Raw genomic sequence first — 17288 nt, 5'->3', positions numbered from 1 at the left:
CGTCTGCTCTCTCAGGTGGACGTAAAAGATCCCAGGGCACTATTTCGAAGAAGAGCAGGGGAGTTATCCCCAGTGTCCTAGCCAATATTTATCCCTCAATCAACATCACTAAAACAGGTTACCTGGTCATCATCACATTGCTGTTTGTGGGAGCTTGCTGTGCGCAAGTTGGCTGCCATGTTTCCTACATTACAACAGTGAATACACTTCAAAAGTACTTCATTGGCTGTAAAGCGCTTTGGGACATCCGGTGGTCATGAAAGGCGCTATATAAATGCAAGCCTTTCTTTTCTTTCTAAACAGAATTTGAGTGGATCATCGAAGAGAAAATTGCTTGGGAACAAAATTAAAAGCATTACCTTGCAACAACATATTTTCATTGATATAATGAGTTCTTCAGTGATACATGCATTGCTGTTCTTGGCAACAGAATATTTTGTGCATTTTGTATTTGAGTGCAGACCCGTGCCAACATAAATTACAAATATGCCAGACTTCATGGATGAAAATAGGCCACAGCTAATGTTATGTTTTCTTTGTGGGCTGCACTAAATAGATTCTGTTGATGACTGCTGAAATATTGTCCTGAATCTTCTAATTTTTATCCCTATATTTGATGTCTAAGTCATAAGTGACTGAACTGTTTGTCTTCAAGCAGTTCCCATATTGCTGGTAAAAATTGCATCCAAAGATCAGGTAGTTCTTGAAGGCTCCTTATGAGATTCAATCTTATAAATTTCATCATATCAGGGAAATGGCATCTAGACAACTAAAATTATTATTGCAGCCCAAAAACATGTTTTTTTTCTTATTGTGCATTGTAAGTTATTGGTGAAGAGCAGTGTCCAGACCAAAGGACTGCTATGGATCAAGGTCAGTTTGCAAATTTTGAAATTGTGACTGCTGACCATCTGATCTTTAGTTTTGTCACTGACAGTAGGAGCTTTTACCAAACATCTGTAGTTGCTTTCTGAGAGGTATTGGACCAGTGCTTCATTAAAGGATCAGCCCTTTTCTTAAAAGAAAATCGAAATAGCTATTTTCTTTGGAGTTAAAAGTGGTTTGAGAGCACTTATGTTCTCTCTATAAACGATTCGGGACCTGGAAAAAGGCAGGCTTTCAAAAAATAGAAGCACTGGAAAGGAGACAATTAAAGTCTAATTTTGCAACTAGTATTAATCCATAGTTAAAAAATTTGTGTCAGTTGTAGGCTTTACAATTGAGTCCTATCAAATAATTGCACATATAAAAACAGAAATGAGTGGGAAATTGATTTAGAATGGCAGAAACAAAGCAGGGTTAAGCAGTGTCTGTCAACAGGTTTCTGATTTTCTGCTATTTCTGAGCTCCGGTGATGGGAAGTTGCAGTCAAGGCTTAAGGAAATAGGGGTGGATAGACTTTAGGAAATAGGCGGGTGATTGAAGGATGCTCAGGTCAAAAGTACTGTTGCCCTCCCGTATTCTCATTATAAAGAAAAAAAACATTTATCAAATTAATATATAAATCCAACTGTTGTAATACTGGAGGCATTTGCTTTTGTAGAAGCTTGAATTAAAAGAATTTCAACAGGCTGTAAGCTTGTCTCTCCTGATTCCTCAATGTGAGCGATGACTGGCGACACTAGAAATATTGGCAGGGAGTAATACTTGTAACAGTTTAGCTCTCCAAAAGGACGCCATTGCTTCTGAGCTGACAACAATTGGGCTCTTGTTGATTTCGAGCCCTGTGTAGGCTTCTCTGTAGAAAAGCAGTGAGGGTATTTTTGTGCAACAGCTGTCCTCTGAAAGCCACATATGGAAGATTTGAAAACTGGAGGGTGTTGCAGAGCTAGAATACTTGGCACGTATCTTTGCAGGGAATTCAAGATCCTCACACCCATCCTGTTTGATACTGACTCACTGTACTCGTGTTTACTGGCACATCATTGTAAGTCTGCAGTATCCACAGAGGTTTCCACCCTTGAAAAACACCCGATCACAACAGCAACGTTTGTGTTAATCTCCCTTAACAAAGTACTAAAATCAGTTGTATTGTTGGATGCTAAGTGATGGTTTGCGAATAATGCAATTGTCTCAATCACAGGGACACTAAACCTGCAATTTACACATTAGAAAATATTTCCACATTGTGTGCCCTGGGGAATTCAGTTCAAATCCCAGTCTTAATTAACATTCACAATGCACCATTCCAGGCAGAGTCAGGAGCAGCTGCTTCAGCGGGCAGACACTGGTTACCTACTCAGTGGGAGGGAAGGCAATAATAGAAAATTGGAATAAAACTTCACAGTTTACATGATGGGATTTGAACTAGCGACCCCTGGGTTGTGAATCCAGTATCATAACCACAAGGCTACTGTATCCTTTATTGCTCCTGAGGTCACTTTGGTTTTGGAGTGCCAATTTACACTTCCAAAACTTGATTCTATTAATTTCACGTCAGTCCTTTTCACCTCCCATCCCACTTCCAACCTTCCCCACTTCACAACCACCGCAGCCCCAATTTTCCCCCATTCTGCAACTTCTCTCCCTCTCACATTGCCCTATGAGCTCTTCTCTTCCATGTCACCCTCTTCCTGCTCCCACCCAACTACCCCTCTACATGCTGCCCCTTGGTGATATGACCCTCTGACACGGGGCTAGCTTCCATATGCATGGTCTATCTTTCCACCACTTCTCTCAATCTCATAATCAATTCCATGTTATCAGTCTGCCTACCCAACATCAAATTATGAATGAGTCGCAACCTCTTCCAACTGAACAGTGGGAAAATTGAAGCCATTGTTTTCAAACTCTACACTCTTGCCATTGGCTCCATTAAAGCGTCACCATTTCTGTAAAGTAGCTGCTTGTAAGCAGCTTTTGCAAAATCATGGCCCCAATATTTGTGGGGAGGGAGCGGGAGCGACTGTCAGCAGCCGGGAAACCCCGAAATCTGGGAAAGGTGGAGGTTCTACCAAATATAATGGCAGTAGAATTTTTGTGTTCCGTTCTCTACTGGGCAGCCAGCCAATTTGAGATTGTCCCCTGCTGGATGAGGGGAGGGAGGGAGAAATTGTGAGGAGGGAGAGATAGTGGGGGGCTGGGGCGGGGGGGGGGGAGAGGGATGGCAGGGCAGGGGGAGGGGAGGGATGGGGAGGGGAGGGATAGCAGGGGCAGTGAGGGGAGGGATGGCGGGGGTGGGGAGAGATGGTGGGGGGAGGGGAGGGGAGAGATGGTGGGGGAGGGGAGAGATGGTGGTGGGGGGGTCGGCCAATCACTGGGTGGTTCTGGCTAGCACGGGAAAGGAGGTAAATCGCAGCAAGTTAGCTTGGGCTGCCGGGTTGAAGCCCACAAGCAGTACTGAAAAAGCACATGCCAGCTGGATCGGGCTGTTCTCGCAGCCCTTTAGCTGCCGGGTTTCACACCAACCTCAAGTCTTGTTACTATCCTTCATTTTTGCAATATAATGGAAAAATTGCTTTGCATTTGGTAGGCTGCAGCACAATATATGCATAGAAGCCAGGATACCGGCATAAGTTGACAAAAATGCTTGTAATAATGGTACGTGTACACTCACAGCTATTTACAGTGGCCTGGCGTTTCTGCTCAATTGTGCTGTTTTTTTCAGCGCAATTTCCCCTATATTGGTGTAACCAGCACAAGATGCGGAATTTTAAGTGCAAATTACATTCAGTGCAACTAGAGTTTCCACAATCTTTTGCGCTAGTTTTAAAATCATCGTGGTAGAAGCAGGCCCCACCCATGGCCATGACCCCAGGGTGAATTAATCACCATTGGGAGTTTCCGCTAATTGCGCTCGTTTGCCGGCCTTTGAGAAGGCTCCAAAAATTAAACTGGCCACTGTACCCCAATCTAACTAGAAAATAGTTTTGTATATATTAAGTCATTTTCAGTCATTTAAAATCGGGTTACTCATAGTTGGTGGATTGACACTGATTTTAAAATGCTTATTTTTTATGATAAACCCATTTTCAAGCTTTATCAAGTTGCCACTCTTAAATGTATCAAGGAATATTTTTTAAAGCGCATTTATTTTTTAAAGCATTGCCCTATTGTTCTGGTTCATGGCAGAATTTGTGTTCGGTGATATGCAAATGTGTTTGAGTGGAAACTCGGGATAAAAAAACACTTTCCAAAACAGGCGCAATTCTGGGTGCAATTTGCTTCGGAATCGCCGATTGAGCCCAAAGCGGAAACTGTACCAGTATCTCTATCTGATCAAGTACTTTATATCTACACTATCAGTAAAATAACATGATACGCAACCTATATTGGTGTATTATGCATTCTGGGAGAGCACGCACATTTTGTATTCTGTAGTATGAAACTCTGGGCAATATTTAACATTAGATGCAGCATATTAAAAGTATCTAAAGTGGAGTGAACTAGAAAATAATTGACTGGAAAACTACTGAAGTATTTGTTATGTATTGTGTGTTCTATTGTGTGTTTTCCTCCCACCTGTGGTGGCGCTGTCACAGCAGATAAATGGTTGGGTGTTCTCTGTTAAGTTTAGTTCTCTGTTAAGTTTAGCTCTCTTTGTTCGGAACTTTCCAGAACTTCCTTTCCTTCCAATAAAGCACTTCATGTTTGAACCTCTGAGTTCTGAGTCCTAAATTGTGTCTAGGTAGAAAGGTACCGACACAACAAGTGGCAATGAGGAGCGGATGAATCTGCGTACGTTATGGGTGCAGTGAGTAAACAGAAAATTTATTTTGAAACGTGAGATGGCTACTATATTAGGAAACATCGGTGATTTTGATGAAAATGTGGAGCAATGGAGCGCTTATGCAGAACGTTTTGACTATTTTGTATTGGCGAATGCGCTGGCAAATAAAAAGGTCGTGCCTACCTTTTTGAGTGTAATCGGGCCGAAGACATTCAATTTACTTCGCAGCCTCGTGCAACCAGATAAGCCAGGAACTAAAACATATAAGCAACTAGTGGAAATTCTTGGAGCACATTTTTCACCAAAACCTCTGGTTATTGCTGAGAGATTTAGATTTCACAAACGGAATCAAGAGGAGGGGGAATCAGTGACGATGTTTATTGCTGCTTTAAAAAGGTTGTCAGAACACTGCCAGTTCAAGGAGGTGCTGAATGACACCATTAGAGACAGACTTGTGTGTGGTCTGCAAAATGCAGCCACACAGAAGCGCCTTCTTACTGAGGACAACCTTACTCTTGAAAAGGCCATTGAAGTTAGTGTCTCCATGGAGATGGCGGAAAAGGAGGCTCACCAGTTGAGTTCAACAGGGAGAGTTCACAAGGTGTCGTCTGAGCCTAAAGGTGCGCGGAACGGCACATGTTACCGTTGCGGGAAAACGGGCCATCACGCTAATGACTGCTGGTGTACGGAGCTGGAATGCCGAAATTGTGGCAAAAAGGGTCACATTGAACGCGCCTGTAGAGGTAAAAAAAGAACAGACAGAGCTGGGAAGCATGGAAGCAAAATATCTGTATTTGGACAAGAGAGGAAAAAGAGTGTTCATTCAGTGCAGTATGATGGAACAAGCAAAACAGAGGGGAGCGACACCTCTGAGGAGGAAGAGGTGCACATACTGACGGTTGCAGGTGATTTAAATGGCTACTGGGTGTCACCACTGGTGGAGGGACAATCAGTGCGGATGGAGGTGGACACAGGCGTGGCTGTGTCCCTTGTTTCAGACACTGTCCACAACAAAATGCTAAAGCATCTTACCCTTCAGCCAACAAACATTGTGCTAAAGACGTATACCGGCGAACCTGTGGCCATGAGAGGCGTCATTGAGGTGACAGTTAAATTGAATGGACAGACTGCAAAACTGCCACTATATGTGGTAAAGGGAAATTACCCATCGCTACTGGGACGTGCGTGGCTCGAGAAAATCATGCTGGACTGGCCTGCAGTCCGCATGATGTCAAAAGGGGAGTCAGGTCTGACTGCAGTGTTAAACAAACATGCAGAACTCTTCAATGGGGAACTTGGGAGCATGAAAAGATCAGCGTGAGACTGGACATTAAACCTGACAGCAAGCCGAAGTTTCACAAAGCCCGACCTGTACCCTATGCAATTAGGCCAAAAGTTGAGGCTAACTTGGAGGCCTTAGTCGAGAATGGAGTCCTGGAGCCTGTGAGTGTGAGCAAATGGGCCACACCCATTGTTCCTGTCCTGAAAAAGGATGGATCTGTTCAAATCTGCGGGGATTTTAAAGTGACTATTAACCCGGTGCTGTCTGCGGAACAGTACCCTCTTCCCCTCATTGATGATCTTTTTACGGGCCTGGCCGGAGGGCAAAAGTTCAGCAAAATAGACTTATGCCAGGCTTATCTACAAATGCATGTCGATGACAAATCAAAGGAGCTGCTGACAATTGTGACACACAAGGGGCTATACAGGTACTGCCGCCTTCCGTTTGGAATTACGTCGGCCCCTGCTCTATTCCAAAGGGCAATGGATCAGATTTTGAGTGGACTGCCAGGAGTCCAGTGCTACCTGGACGACATCCTTGTCACTGGGACAAATGAGGAGGATCATCTTCTGAACTTGGATGCGACACTACAACGACTGAAAGAGTACGGACTCAGAGTTCGTAAAGACAAATGTGAATTCTTTCAGTCTTCAGTTGAGTACCTGGGGCATGTGATTGACGCTACTGGCCTGCATAAGGCGCCGTCAGAGGTCAAGGCGATCGTGGAGGCCCCAGCACCCCAGAATGTGAGCCAGTTACGTTCATTTCTGGGGCTACTTAACTACTATGGGAAGTTTATTCCAGACTTGGCAACATTGCTGAAGCCGTTACATCAGTTGCTATGTCAAGGCAAAACATGGAAATGGACTGAACTGTGCAACGAAGCTTTCGCCCAAGCAAAGAAAGCATTGCTGAAATCGGAGGTCCTGACACACTTCGACCCAAAGCTACCCGTGCAGCTAGCATGTGATGCATCACCATATGGTGTGGGAGCAGTCATATCCCACATCATGCCTTCGGGTGAAGAGAAACCTATCGCCTTCGCATCACGCACCTTGAACAAGGCCGAGAGTAACTATGCGCAGATCGAGCGTGAGGCCTTGGGAATCGTTTTTGGAATTTGAAAATTTCATCAGTACCTGTTTGGGAGAAGGTTCACACTCCTGACAGACCACCGTCCATTGATTTCAATCTTCGGGCCCCACACCGGAATTCCGTCTCTCGCTGCAAGCAGGATGCAAAGGTGGGCTTTACTGTTGTCAGGACACACATACGACATCAAATATCGCAAATCAGACTTGCACGGCAACGCAGACGGTCTCTCGAGGCTACCCTTGCCTGTTACTCCCCCAGAGCCTCATCAGATAGACATCTTCTACTTTAGACAAGTGGAGGGAGCACCTGTCACTGCAGTTCAGGTGCGAAGGTACACCCGCAACGATCCAGTCCTGTCTGAGGTAATGGACGATGTCATTCGAGGGAGAGCTATAGGAGATTCTCCTAGTTTGAAACCTTACGTTTCAAAAAGAAATGAGCTCTCTGTCCAGGCAGGTTGTCTTCTTTGGGGACGCCGTGTCATCATTCCGCCACCTCTGAGGGAACCTATACTGCAACAACTTCATACAGGCCACAGTGGGATGGTTCGGATGAAGGAAATGGCAAGAAGCTACTTCTGGTGGCCAGGTCTCGATGGGAATATTGAGGAGAAAGCCAAAACATGTTCCCCATGTCAAAGGGTCCGGAATGTTCCACAGCTGGCAACCCTACACCCCTGGGATTGGCCTGCAGAAGTGTGGCAGCGAGTACATGTGGACTTTGCCGGTCCTTTCGAAGAGAAGATATTTATGGTGGTTGTGGACGCTCGTAGCAAGTGGCCGGAGGTCACTGTGATGAGGTCTACCATGGCAGAGAAAACAATTGAGAAACTTGGTGAGATGTTCAGCCGTTATGGCTCACCGGAACAACTCGTAAGTGACAACGGTCCACAATTTGTATCACAGGAGTTTGCAACCTTCCTGCATGTGAATGGTGTCCAACACATCAGGTCTGCGCCCTATCATCCCTCTACTAACGGCCAGACAGAAAGGTTTGTGCAAACTTTGAAGCACGCCTTGAAGGCATCGCAAGGTCATGGCTCAATCCACCAACGTCTGACCAGCTTCCTGTTGTCCTACAGGAACGAGCCGCATGCCCCAACCAAAACTTCCCCCGCTTCGCTCATGATGAAGAGGCAGTTGCGGACAAGTTTTGACTTACTCAAACCTCCAAGGGCAGAACAGGTTGTCCATTGTCAACAACAAGCTCAAGTTGAAAAGAGAGAGAAAAGAGCCAAGGAGAGACGGTTTCACCCTGGAGAGCACGTCCTAGCTCGAAACTACAACACTGGACCGAAATGGGTTCCTGCTACGGTGATCGCGCAGACGGGCCCTGTGTCTTACACGGTTGAGACTGCTGAGGACGTCGTCTGGAGAAGACACACAGATCAACTGTTGCTAGGAGTAGAGACAGCCACAGAGGCTCCAATGGCTGGTTGGCCTGAACTGTTTCCGGATGATACCGCAAACCAGCATCCTTTGCCACAGTGCTCTTCTCCAACACAGGAAGTCAAAGAGACTGTTCCACCTGTGCAAACTCCTGACTTTCGACTGACACAGGCACCTTCTCCATCCAGGCCTGTGTCAATGCCTACTGCTGTGGAAGCTAGCGATGACCGCCGGTATCCTGTCAGAGAGCGGCGGCCTCCAAGACGCTTGGATCTGTAGGCTTAGTGACTTACCCACAAGACTGGGGCAGAATAAACCCCAGGGTAAAGTCAGGGTTTGAGGCAGTCTACCTCTACCCTAGGTTCGTTGAGTGCATTGAAAGTAACTTACCTGTTGAGGAATAATGTGGACCTTCCATTTAAGAGGGGAGGAAATGTTATGTATTGTGTGTTGTGTGTTCTCCTCCCACCTGTGGTGGCGCTGTCACAGGAGATAAATGGTTGGGTGTTCTCTGTTAAGTTTAGCTCTCTTTGTTCGGAACTTTCCAGAACTTCCTTTCCTTCCAATAAAGCACTTCATGTTTGAATCTCTGAGTTCTGAGTCCTAAATTGTGTCTAGGTAGAAAGGTACCGACACAACAGTATTCATCTGTGAGTCAATTAATAAAGACTTTTTTCTTTCTCTGCTAATTTCTGCTGACAGAGTTTTGCCTACCCACTCTGACTAGCTACGAGAGGCTGTACAAAGTCTCAAGTCTCCCTTCTTCTGGAAAAGCATTTTATCTACCCTTAATCATCTGGCTGAGATTAATTGTGAGGACTGGAAGGAGTTTAATTATACATAGTTACATAGTGCAGTTGTATGCAATTGCCCATCCTGCTGTATTTGTTCTTTTAAAATGTTAATTTATTTTTAAATTCAAAACACATTTTAGCATTTGGTTCAAGTAGGTAGGATTTTTACTACCTTTGGAACTTCAGGAGCCCAGAGCAGAAACCTTAATGATGCATTTCCAATAGAAGAAAACATATACCGGGTACGATAGTGCAGTGGTTATGTTACTGGACTAGTAACCCAGACGCTGGAACAAAAAACCTTGTATTAGTAAAAGTGACCATGAAGGTCCTGGATTTTTGTAAAAACCCAACTGGTTCATTGATGCCCTTCAGGGAAGGAAACCTGCCGTCTTTACCTGGTCTGGCCTATGAGTCTCCAGTCCCACACCAATGTGACTCTGAACTACCCTCTGAAGTGGTCTCGCGAGCCATTCTGTTGTATCAAACCAGAGGCAGCTCACCATCACCATCTCAGGGCAACTAAATGCTGGCCTTGCCAGCGATGCCTACATTTGCGAGAATGAATTTTAAAAAGAAAGTATAGTCCCTTTATAACTTTAAGAACCAAATACCCGATCCCCAGCATAGTCTAGATTACTATTTCTTACCCTGCGGATTCTTTTATTACTTTTGTGAAGGAACTCTGAGATGTCTTGTGTCAGTTTGGAAAAATATTCACTAATAGTCTTGTTTACCAGATGAGTTTTCAGTCTACATGTTAAAAAACCTTAATTCTTTTTGTAAAGCACTAATTTGTGTACCGTATCGGTGGCAGTGAATGCAAGCATACATTATAGTGCTTTAACTGCTTGGAGCTACAGTAAAGTACATTATTGTTAGAAATTGCAGGCAGAGATTGATACTGATTCTTTCTTTGTCTTTTTCTAACAGCTATATTGTTAAAGGAAAGGAATTATTGTGGTCTTCAGCAGTTCTTAGCCAAGCTTTATGTATTCATTTTAGAAAGGATTTGAAAGTGTGTTTTATTTGAGGGGTGGGTTTTAAATCGGAGTGGGTTCACACAGTTTTAAAGCTCTCTACCATCATGTATCGTAGCCACTGAGATGAAGATTTTGCTTGTTAATGGGCCAGGCATTGAAGATGTGTATTAAAGCTAAACGCAATAGTTTGTGGAATGTCACGACTCGCCGTCTGCTTCATACTGAGACAGTAAGAGTCAATTGATACATTCCAGACTCATTGGCCTTGATTCTAAGTTGAGTGGGGGGTATCGGTGACAAACTCGCATGCCAAGGCCCGGAGAGATTTTGACTCCGGGCCTCATTTCACCCAAACCCAGCAGGAATTATTGGCCGGTGGGCGGGAGAGGAATTCACCGTTGGATATGCGCGGGAACAGTCCCTGGAGTCAGGTAAGTGGTGAGGAGAGGTCTGGAGGTGATCACGATTGGGAGAGGGGGGAAGGCTGGGGCAACGGAGGCTCAAAGTTTCTTCGTGGGGCCTGGAGGAGTACTCCTGCCCCTCCTGGCCCACAAGGACACTTATTTTTTTTTAAACTTATCTTGCTGGGCCTTCAATGGCCCTCGATCCAGCTCCCAGCAGGAGCCTGATTTGCATATTTAAGCAGGACCCCGCCGGCTTGGGGCAGGTGTCCTTGTCACCTGCAATTTCAAATTGTAGTCGGTCAGATCGGGGTGGGAAAGGAGTGTGCAAGTCACCCACTCCTTTTTAACTGCCCCCCCTGCCTGGCGGAAACTTGGCTGGAGGAGTTAAAATTGAGGCCATTAATTCAGAATGATCCCTATTCCTTTTGAGAATAGTAGGACCTATTTTTGAAGGAGTCACATCCTGAGGACCATGGTCAAGCCCTTGAGTGGGGAGTTGAAGGGGACAACCCTCCCACTTCCTCTGAATGCAGCGAAAAAGGACAAAGAAACACATCAGGTTAGTTAGGCTTGGGAAGGGAGCCTGGTCTATTGAGGGATAACTCATGCATCTTAAGCTCAGGGCTGGTCAGAACAAGAAAGCTGACCAGGAAAAGTTAAAACAAAAATAGAAAGTGCTGGAAACAATCAGCAGGGCAGTCAGCATCTGTGAAGAGATGAGCTAACGTTTCAGATGAAGACCAGGAAAAGTTAAGTGACCCAGCTCATAGGAATAGTGTGGAGTATTTCTATTACTTTTCTTCACAAGGAGGGATCTAAAATTAGTTGGATTAAGATGAGATTTGATTGCATCTGTTACTCCGTATGCTCACTTACTGCCTGTAAAATTAAGCAGCTTAATGATTTGTATCTGATCTTGTCACATTAATATCTTTTGTCCACTTATTGAAGTTTGGAGATGTGTACATGAAGGCACTTGCAAAAGACACAACGTCCATTTCACATCACAACAGGGTACTGTTGTTACACCCTGAGGTTACATCGTATTATCAGATATTGGGCAGTGTGGGCTTACTCCTGAACATAAGAAACTCGAAGCTCATGGAAATGAACAGCACCATTGAAACTTCGTGTCAGTTATTCTTTCTGTGCTGTTTTTCATCTGTCAGCTTTTCTAGGACTGTCAACTGTTGTGAAACTGTTGGTGAACTTTGGCTAGTTTTCGAGATTAGTTGTTAACAACCTCGGTATCCTCTTCGATCCCAATCTGAGCTCCTGACTCCATATCCTCTCCATCATAAAGACCGCCTACTTCCACTCTCATAACATCGCCTGCCTTCACACCGACCTCATTCCATCCGCTACTGAAACCCTCATCCAAAACTTTGTCACCACCTGACTCGACCATTCCAATGCTCTCCTGGTCACCTTCTCATCTTCCACCCTCCGTAAACTTCAGCTCATGTAAAACTCTTCTGCCTGTATCCTATTATGTACCAAGTCCTGCTCATCCAGCACCCCTTCCTTACTGACCTATGTTGGCTCCCAGTCACCCAATGCCTCAGATTTAAAATTCTCATAATTGTGTTGAAATCTTTCCATGGCCTTGCCCCTCCCTATCTCTGTAACCTCCCTCTCTTGAATTCTTCACTCCTCTGACTCTGGTTTCTCGTGCAACCCCCTTCCCTCTGCCCCACGATTGGCGGCCATGCCTTCTGCCACCTCAGCTCCAGCACCTGGAATACCTCCCTAAACCTCTGCCTTTCCATCTTCCTCTTCTCCTAATGAGACCTTCCTTAAAACTGTGGTGTGGAGATGCCGGAGTTGGACTGGGGTGGACAAATGTAAGAAGTCACACAACACCAGGTTATAGTCCAACAGCTTTATTTGAAATCATAAGCTTTCGGAGCGCTGCTCCTTCGTCAGGTGAAGTGGAGAAATGCATAAAGACACAGCTTATATAGTCAGAGAATAATGTCAGATGTTTACAGGTAATCTTTCCAACTGCCATTTATCACACCTCGGCAGAGAGATAATCCCAGCAATCAAAGGTGTGAATGGTGTCCAAACAGGTCAGTCAGGAAAACATTACATCAAAGAACAATGAGGTGGGGTCACAAGGGGTCAAATATTGCAGATGCTGGGGTCAGTATGAAAAACAAAAAAACAGACAAAAAACATTTTTTTTGCTGGAAATCACAGCAGGTCCGGCCGCATCTGTGTAGAGAGAACAAGCCAATGTCGACTCGAGTCTGGATGACCCTGCGTCAGGTGGGGTTACATGTAGCGTGACATGAACCCAAGATCTCGGTTGAGGCCGTCCTCATGGGTGCGGAACTTGGCTATCAGTTTCTGCTCGACGATTTTGCGTTGTCGTGTGCCTCGAAGGCCGCCTTGGAGAATGCTTACCTGAAGATCGGAGGCTGAATGTCCTTGACTGCTGAAGTGTTCCCCGACTGGGAGGGAACACTCCTGCCTGGTGATTGTTGCGCGGTGTCCGTTCATCCGTTGTCGCAGTGTCTGCATGGTCTCGCCGATGTACCATGCTCCGGGGCATCCTTTCCTGCAACGTATGAGGTAGACAACGTTGGCCGAGTCACATGAGTATGTACCATGTACCTGGTGGGTGGTGTCCTCACGTGTGATGATGGTATCTGTGTTGATGATCTGGCATGTCTTGCAGAGGTTGCTGTGGCAGGGTTGTGTGGTGTCGTGGTCGCTGTTCTCCTGAAAGCTGGGTAATTTGCTGCGAACGATGGTCTGTTTGAGGTTAGGCGGCTGTTTGAAAGCGAGTAGTGGAGGCGTGGGGATGGCCTTAGCGAGGTGTTCGTCGTCATCGATGACATGTTGAAGGCTGCGAAGAACATGGCGTAGTTTCTCCGCTCCGGGGAAGTACTGGACGACGAAGGGTACTCTGTTGGTTGTGTCCCATGTTTGTCTTCTGAGGAGGTCGATGCGATTTTTCGCTGTGGCCCGTCGGAACTGTCGATCGACGAGTCGAGCGTCATATCCCGTTCTTACAAGGGCGTCTTTCAGTGTCTGTAGGTGTCCATCGCGTTCCTCCTCGTCTGAGCAGATCCTGTGTATTCGCAGGGCTTGTCCATAGGGGATGGCTTCTTTAACGTGGTTAGGGTGGAAGCTGGAGCAGTGAAGCATCGTGAGGTTGTCCGTGGGCTTGCGGTAGAGTGAAGTGCTGAGGTCTCCGTCTTTGATGGAGATTCGTGTGTCCAAGAATGAAACCGATTCTAAGGAGTAGTCCATGGTGAGTTTGATGGTGGGATGGAACTTGTTGATGTTATCGCGTAGTCTTTTCAGTGATTCTTCGCCGTGGGTCCATAGGAAGAAAATGTCGTTGATGTATCTGGTGTATAGCGTTGGTTGGAGATCCTGTGCAGGATCTTTGACTCACCTCTTTGACCAAGCCTTTGATCATAGTTTCTGACATGAATCAACTGAGTGGCCTGCGAGTGGCGCTGTCCAGGGAGAGTATAAATACTCGGGCACGGGCCCAGCTTGCGCAGGACATTCTTAACAGGAACTAGTGAAGGACACAACTAGATCTCCATGTTGTAAAACAGTTGATTAAAGCTTTGTTTAATGCTTAGACCAAGTGCCTAGTAGTTTTCTTACATCAATTTCTATTATATTCTTTAGCTTGGCATCCATTTTTTTGATAAGCCTCTGTGAAATGCTTTGGGACCTCTTTTTTAATGTTAGGGGCATTTTATAAATGCAAGTTATAATTTGTATTTGGAGAGTGCTTCTTGCATGGAAGATGATGCAAGCTTGGAGCTAGGGTTTTGCTGTAAGTTGTTGCAATCCAGTCTTATCAGCAGTCACATTATTATTTTTGAAAGACTACAAAGAACATCCTTGGATGTTGTTAAAGCAAAATACTGCGGATGCTGGAAATCTGAAATAAAAACAGAAAATGCTGGAAATACTGACGAAGGGTCATTGACCTGAAACGTGAACTCTGTTTCTCTCTTTACAGATGCTGCCTGACCTGATGAGTATTTCCAGCATTGTCTGTTTTTACCTTGGATGTTGTGGTTTGATTCCATGCTGTCAAAGTGATGGAAATTGTACATGTACATTCATTTTTAAATTTTGCACTTGTCAAAAAATAGGGCGTCAATGGTGGAAAATGAAGCACGATTCTACTTTTGGCAGCTAGTCTTAAATATAAATTCCTAAATCAGATATAGCATAATCAGATGCTGAACAAAATACTGTACTCTGTCCCAATATACTTCTTAACCCCAACCTCAAAGGAGCACCACTTCCCAAGCTAGTCAGCCTCATGATTAATCTGAGTGAGTTTACTAAATTATGGAGCATTTTGCACTGTAGACCCTCACCCATTGGAATCTAGGTTGAGACTGCCCCCAACTGACTTCCTAAAGGATCCATCAGCTGGTAGAGAACAGAGACTTCATCCAATTGGTCTTGAAGACAGGATCAAACCTGGCTGTGATGCCCTTCTTCATCTACCAGGCTACTGATGCTCACTATCAGTTTCATCTTCTGACTTGTGCAAGATACTAGAAGGTGGTTGGTTCGTTTTGTTTCCCAGCTTACTCTTAAAATGTAAATCCAATATTAGTTTCTCCTCCACTAAGTTTGGCACTACACATGCAAAGTGTCAAAGATGAGCACTTCCAAAATTCATCCCATGTAGATTAAGGATTGTTATGTCAGCAAGTGCTGGCATTCAAAAGCTATGTTCAAAGTAGTGTAAAATAAGGTTGATTATCAACAATACTGCTGTACTGGGCTCTCATCTGAAATGGCACTTGGTAAGCTAATTAACTTAATGGTAAATCCAATTACCATCATCCGATCATGTACATGTAGCCACTTGTACCAAGGCCAATATCAGTTATTCATCCTGTGACTTATGCACAAATCTGAAAGATTTCCAGACACAAATTTAGATTTCTAGTGACTCTAATGTTTCAATGCATTGGGAAGCACAAAATGTCTAGCCTTTGGTATTAGTACACTCTCTCTGCTTTAAATCATGTTGTACTTGCTGTTACCATTGAGATGAAATGCCCTGTAAACATTAATGGGTTACAACTTATTTTTTCTTTTTAATGGTGCTGTAGGTTTGGACTTTAACCTCTGGCACCTGGGTTCAAATCAATCCCAAATGACTAGATGAGAATCTCCTCTGCCAAGTGTGAAAATGCTACACCTTTGATGAAATGCGTTTGGACAGTCGCAAGGAAACATCGTCGGCCCAACCATCTTCAGCCACTTCATCACTGACCTTGCCTCCGTCATAAGTACGTAGAAGCTACAACATGGAAAGAGGCCTTTCGGCCCTACCAGTATGTATTGGTGTATACTCTCCGTGCGAGCAAATTGTCCTAATCACATTTACCTGGCCTCGTATACCTTCATCCCCTTTTAGTTCATCCACATATCTAATCTAATTTTGATTGTTAATATATTTTCTGCCTCTACCACTACTCCTGGAAGTGAATTCCACAGCTTTACAACTCTGCATTTCAATGGCAGGTCTCCCTTAAGAAGGCCCTGATCGTATGGCTCTCTCTCAAGTTCAGAATTGTTCAGAATAAGTTCACTGATAATTCCAGTGTTCAGATCCATTCACAACTCCTCTCATAATGAAGCATAATTTAAGGGACGCCTGCTTCAGGGCAAACCAGTCTTGAAGTGGGAGCCTCAAACAAGCATTAGGCCCCTTATTTGCATATACAAAGGGTCTAACGTTTGTTTCAGGCTTGGGCACTGCACGCTGATTTTTTTTTTTGCCTTTACCAGTATGGCAGTTGCCGCACTTCTGGCTCGTAATGAGAGTGCGTTTCCTGCCACACCATTTGGAGGCTTAGGAGGACATTTAGCGGCCAAAAAATAGGCGTTGAGCAGCTGCATTTCTAGACCATTACTTATAAGCATAGGGCCAGCCAATGATATTTAACTTTACCTCTCTCCCTCTATAACCACCACTTTCGATTCCACAACTACTGTTGTACTGTCCACCTGCTTGTCTGATATCAGGTTGTGGATGATCCAGACTTTCAGAAACTTGCCACTGGCAAAACCAAAAGCATCTTACAGTATTTAGCTCTGACTAAATGTTTTTCACTTTTGCTGACAATTCTATCTTCCTTCCTAGCTGTTCCTTCAAGCCGAACCCAGCGGTGCGCAACCTCAATATACCGTTTGAGCAATGCTTCAAATCCCATATCCAACCCATCACCAAGACTGCATATTCCCTCCCACCCCGCCTCCTGTAAGGACTCTATTCCATTCTCCCAGTTTCTCCATCTCCGCCGTATCTGCTCCAACGATGCCACCTTCCACACCAGTGCTTCCGACATGTCTTCCTTTTTCCACAACCGAGGATTCCCCTCTACCGTGGTCGACACGGCCCTCGACTGTGTCCGTTCTATCTCCCGCACTTCTGCCCTCACCCCTGCCCCTCCCTCCCGGAACCACGATAGGGTTCCCCTTGTCCTCACCTTTCACCCCACCAGCCTCCACATTCAACGGATCATCCTCCGCCATTTCCGCTACCTCCAAAGTGATCCCACCACCAAACACATCTTCCTTTCCCCTCCCATTTCAGCATTCCGTAGGGACCGTTCCCTCCGAGACACCCTAGTCCACTCCTCTATCACCCCAAGCAGCCCTTCCCCTT

The 17288-nt window shown here is 45.1% G+C and overlaps 1 protein-coding gene across 8 annotated transcripts in view; it reads left to right on the top strand.

The window, feature by feature from the left end:
- rusc2 (RUN and SH3 domain containing 2) overlaps positions 1-17288 on the top strand; it is a 260485-nt gene that overhangs the window by 61716 nt on the left and 181481 nt on the right. For 6 of the 8 annotated variants that reach the window (XM_085972817.1, XM_085972792.1, XM_085972742.1 and 3 more), the window contains exon 3: positions 15727-15906. The exons of 1 other annotated variant lie outside the window; for it this stretch is intronic. The gene's annotated coding sequence lies outside the window, so the exon portion shown is untranslated. Of the gene's footprint in view, positions 1-15726; positions 15952-17288 lie in introns of all 8 variants that reach the window. One more of the 8 variants, XM_085972757.1, reaches the window with a different exon arrangement.

Source organism: Somniosus microcephalus, chromosome 2 (genome assembly GCF_052327205.1).
Source record: "Somniosus microcephalus isolate GS21.2 chromosome 2, FLI_Smic_1.0, whole genome shotgun sequence".
NCBI lineage: Eukaryota > Metazoa > Chordata > Chondrichthyes > Squaliformes > Somniosidae > Somniosus > Somniosus microcephalus.
The sequence above is the reverse complement of the archived record's forward strand: the minus strand, read 5'-3'. Positions and strand labels throughout refer to the sequence as shown.